Genomic DNA, 6000 nt, shown 5'->3' with positions numbered 1-6000 from the left:
GCCTATCATGGGTCAATCCCAGTTGATATGTACTGGAGGCAGCCTAATGGTCACAACACAGTACAGTAATAATTACAAATATGATAAGAACGAAGGTAAAGTGATTGAATAAAAACAATGTACAGGTTGTCACAAGTTCTAGTAAGTGTGGGCCACTCCTATTACGATTTATTCACTTGTTTCTGATTTCTATTGAGCTCCTTTTTATATGTGATTATCTACAGCTTTACATATTTAGTACATATTTTGTACTGACATCCCCACGGGGGACCAACATTTCATGCTGCAGGAACAGGTACCTCAGCTCATACACCACACAAGTAGGAGCCAGAATATCCAGTTGCTTTTGGTGAGCTCCAGTTTACTTCGGGGCTTTACGTGTTATATCCAGTCACATTTGGTATTGTATAGAAGTTAGTTATATGGCGGTGTGTGTACCGACCTTAGTTAAACTCTGTGTATTGTCTAGAGTCTTTCTAGACCTAATGTACAGTTATGGTGGTGTTTTGTTAATAGACGTGAGGGCTCCAACGGCCAAGTATTGTATATACATATATATGTGTGTGCTCGAGCTTATACAGGTGATTATTTCCTTTTATATGTGACATGATGCTGTCCAAATTTTGGGTTGTCATAGAGGTATGCATGGGAAGTATAAGGTTATGAGCTAGTTCTTCTGGGCCTCCTCGGTTACGGGTGCCAGTCCGCCCCAATAGGATTTGAGGCATAATAGCTAACCACTAACTGAAAATGCAATCAACTAACTCTCTCTCGGCTAGAGGGTATGAAATATAGCCACAAAAAAAATCATGCCAAAGGATGCCTCACTGGCTGAAAATGCAACTAACCACTCCATATCTACTGGAGGGCATGAACTATCCAAACATACTCAAAAACTTCCCAAGGCTAAAAACCACCCCAGTATTATCTAAGACTCTAGCAACTCAGAGAAGGCAACTTTAGCCAACAGCTAATCAATCCAACACTCAATATCACCAAATAATAGGCATATGCATATATCATTAAGGAGAAACACCCCACCAAACCTTATTATGTCGTACAAACTCAAAATTAAGGATTTCTCAAATCCACCCAAGTAGGAAAATCACCACTTGATCAGTCCAAGAATAATATCATCATATAAGAATATACTAATCTCGAAACCAAGTTCAAATTTAAAACCATCACTAGAAAATCAACAACTCAAGATGAAAAATTTCCAATTTTCCAACTTAAGAAGTGATCACAGGAAAGGTCACCTACATCTAACTCTCTAACTCCACTTAAGGAAAAAGCATATCAAATCAAGAACAGAGCATCTAATCTCCACACTAATATCAAGGGCAAACTATCCCAAGGGAACGAACCCAACAATCCTATGAGGTGAATCCACGCTATCTCAACATCAATATGAAAATCGCTATCAGATGATGAAATAGACACAAAAAAGAATGGATCTCAAATTGGTCCACCTCACAAATAGGTTATATCAGAAGGGACATCCAGAACAAAACCTTCACAAGACAGATGAAAAGATTACGAGTCTCAAACTCAAGAATGAGAGATACAACTAAATCTCCGACTCTAGAATCATATTAGCACCACAGAAGTTGAAATTTCCTTAGATATCACAATATATCCCCGAATTAATCTAATATAGCTAATCAAGAGGGAACACAATCAACCTCATTGTTCTAGGGAAAAGAAATCATCAAATTGGGCTCTATCTACTCAAGCCACCAAATAATATCACAAGAAAATAAATGTCTAACTAGATAATACTAGTCTATATAGCTACCCAGCGAGGATCAAATTTATCAAGTAACAACATCAAGTAATAATATTAAGTAATAGCAATATCCTCACATAGTGGTAGAAATAGCAACAACAATATCAATATCAACATATTAAACATGATGTACGAAAATGAACATCAATATCATGTACCACTTAAGGGTCACAATAAGGCTGTTGTGCCAAGATAAAGGGGACTCGAACACAAAAACTACACCCACAGGGGAAAATATCAATACAAATCTACTATATCCCCTACTAAAACAAATAAACAACAGTGTTAGCATAATCATGAATTCAATAATAAGGCACATAATGATTATCCATCAATGCATATAATCATCAATGGGCATAAAAATCCCAATACACATAATAAGAGGTAAATGCACAAAATAAGAGCACACCCATCATGGTGACATCTGCAACCAGATACTTGATAGGCATAGGGAGAAAAATACATTTGAATGGGTCAAATTGGGATGGATAGACTGAATAATTAACTGAGGTAGCATATACACTCTCTCTAATAGAAGATACCACAACATCACAAGGTAGATCTAAATAAACTAAATGACTGGAAATCCCATGTTGGGGACACTCCCTACACTAGTCATCAGTCTCTCTATGGTTGTAGCAACTCCTGAAGCTCAATATGGAGAGAACATAAACTGAGCCCAAATGTCTGGCAACTGACATTAAGAGAAGTTTACAAAATTATGTACAAACTTTTGAAATCACAGCCTGTCTCAGGAACCCTAGGTTGGTGGGGAATACGTGCAAAATCTAACTGATCATCTATCTCATATCTGGGGCATTCTCTAAACTAGTGTATCACTAAAATACAACCAAACCAAGATCCTGAAATACCTTGAGATACTTCTTGCATAATCCAAAATGGTCGCCATGGCCCAAAGAACCATACCACACTCCATAAATCTGATGGGGGCTCTGCCTACTATGATCATCATGACTAATTTGAGAAATACACATAGTATAGAATATTGTCTAATTAGATTTAATGGGATAAAGGTAAAGTTAAACTCTATCGAAAGGATCCTCACTCACGAATAAAATACTAATAACACTAAAATAATGGCATGCCTCTTGCCGCTATTTGCATAAGTCTCAATACTTGCTCTCTAGGGTTCTGTCATAATCAACAACCTGAGAGAAGGAAGATTTGGTTTCTGTCAAGTGATTTAATGCAAAATGTGGTGACAATACCAACCCTCTAACACATCTATGCACTAATGTCCAGCTCAGATGGATGTAGCATACAAAAATTCCTAAACCACATGAGTAATCCAATATCATACTCAAAATTTGTAAAGAACCCTAATAAACACCAATGAACCCAACTCTGGTCTGACAACTAGTCGCTGAATAAAACGTCATCTATGGATGAGAGGGATCTAAAACATGACTCAAATTTCCAATGTTGAACCTTAAGGGCTAAAGTAGTCACGCGCTTTAATGAAGCCTAAGCTGGTCTAAATCTTTTTTGGCTGCTGCTGAAGATCTTTAATATCTATCTCTAACTCTCTAGTCTAATGCTACACTGAAACTCTAGAAATACATATTAAATTCTCATCCACATCTGTCAACAATGTTACTTTATCCTTCGGGATAGAATAGAATCAAAGAATATGTTCAAGGTTTGTAGGAAGGCAGACACACGATAAGAAGTCAACAAGTGAATTTCCTAAAATTTCACTATAGACTCCTGATGATAAGTTACAGATATCTTCGCACCAATCCACAGAAATCTACTAAACACTTAACTCTTATACTAATATACTAGTGAAACCTACGCTTTGATAATAATTTGTCAAGACCCAATTTCTCAGTTCATGATGCGCCTACCAAAAATCCACTAGTAGGCATGCCAACTAGTTGTTCAAAATTGCTAGTAATAGACTACTCAATAATATAAAAAAAAGAATACTGAATAAATAAAACAAAGATCAATACATAATGAAACCTTAAAACTTGGTGGTATCAGTACAAAAGCTTATAATATAATATGAGTACAGAGGTGAAATATCAAGAGTAGTACACTATACGACTTATCTCTAATACATAAAAAAGAGATAAGCAATACTTCGAACATCAGGAACTTACTATAAGTCTCCAAGATAAGTTATGTTGATCTATAATCAAGAAATATCTAAACAATAAAAATCATCACCGCGATAACCACCAACAAATAATGCAAGCAACTAATTCTATCTCAGCTAGAGGATATGAAATATAGCCACAAAAAAAAATTCATGTCAAAGGATGGCTCACTAAGCTAAAAATGCAAATGACCCACTCTAAATCCACTGGAGCGTATGAACTATCCAAACATACTCAAAAACTTCCCAAGGCTGAAAACCACACCAGTATTGGGAAAAACTCTAGCAACTTGAAGAATGCAACTTTAGCTAATAATTAATCAATCTAACACTCCATCTCACCAAGAATAGCCACATACATATATCATTAAGGAAAAATACCTCACCAAGCTTCATAAGGTTGTAGACTGTACAAACTCCGAAATGGCAATTTCCTAAATCCCCTTAAGTAGGAAAATCACCACTTAATCTATCGAAGGATCACATCATTATAGAAAAAATATACCAATCTCACAACCAAGGTCAAATTTAAGGCCATCACTAGAAAATTAACAATCCAAGATGAAGAATTTCCAATTTTCCAACTTAAAAAGCGATTATAAAAAGGGCCACCTGTCTCTCACTCTCTAACTCTAGTAAAGGTAAAACCATATCAAATCAAGAAAGGAGCATCCACTCTCTATAATAATATAAAGGGCAATCCATCCTAAGGAAAAAAACCCAAACCTACAATTATATCATATCCATGCTACAAATCTACCCAAACTAAGGATAAAGTAATAGGATTCTAAAAGGGTTATAAAGATACTCTCTTTTGGTCCAACACCCTCATCTAATACCCAAACATCAATAATAAAGGATAAGTTAATCCACTCATAATAAGGCTTAAGATCCAAATTCAAACACAACTTGAGAGCCTACTAAACATATCTATGAAAAAAGTGGACAGAAGCTTACCTCAAAGACGAACTGTAAAACCTTACATCATTCACCAAAGTCCATATTTACTTCACAATACCAAAATGCCATTACACCATCAAAATCATAATCTATTCATTAATACAAGTCTAAAGATACTCATATTGTACTATTGTGCTTTAGGTCAAAAATTAACACCAAAAACCCCCCAAGTGGGTCCTACTTATGGAAAATACATTTCCAAGGTCAACCTAATGTTCATACATAAAAAAAGAATCATAAACCCTAAGAAATAGGTGAAAAAAAAAACAAATTTGGGCTAAAATCAAGCCCTAAACTAAATTAGGGGTTTGGGTTCAAACCAACAAGTCCAAGTATGAATTCAAAGGATTCATACCTTAAATTGGAAGATATTCTTGTTAAAATATCCTTACCCCTCACGAATGTTCCCGAATTACACTAAAAACATAAAATACATAATCTATGCATCAAAACAAAACCAACGGCACCCATATTAACTACTTTTGGCTCAGAGTCAAAACAGACCCCCAAAAATAAATTTTCAAAAAAGAAAGGCAAAATCATAACTTTACTTCAAAAACATGTTCCACATATTTTTAAAAACCTACAGTTCAAAACCCAAGTCAATTCGATTCAAAAATGAGATTCAAATCGAAGAAAAACCATTTTTAAGCTTTACAGGGTAAAATTTTTAGAATCTGGATTAAAATCAAAAATCAAAGTTTTTGTGAAGGTTAAATTGATGAATAACAAGTAATTATGGGTGTGTTTGGTATGACGGAAAACATTTTTCATGGAAAATATTTTCTTGGAAAATAAGTTGATTTTCTACTTATTTTCTCATGTTTGGTTGGTGAATAGAAAATATTTTTCAGAAAATATTTTATGGTGTTTGGTTGGTGAGTAGAAAATATTTTTTAGAAAAATATTTTTGAGTGTTTGGTTAGTGAGTAAAAAAATATTTTCTAGAAAATACTACTAACAACGTGTAGGAACTAATTAATGCATAGCAAACAATACCCAGATCGAGTACCAAAACATTACAAACGACTAAAGTTTAAGCAACTACTAATTACATAATTCAAGATTCCTAATCAATATTCCCTCAAATCCACAAAAGAGTGAACTTTGGTTTCAAATATACAGTACA

The sequence above is a fragment of the Capsicum annuum genome, unplaced genomic scaffold, assembly GCF_002878395.1.
Source record: "Capsicum annuum cultivar UCD-10X-F1 unplaced genomic scaffold, UCD10Xv1.1 ctg1985, whole genome shotgun sequence".
NCBI classification, from domain to species: Eukaryota; Viridiplantae; Streptophyta; class Magnoliopsida; order Solanales; family Solanaceae; genus Capsicum; species Capsicum annuum.
This window is presented reverse-complemented; position numbering follows the sequence as displayed.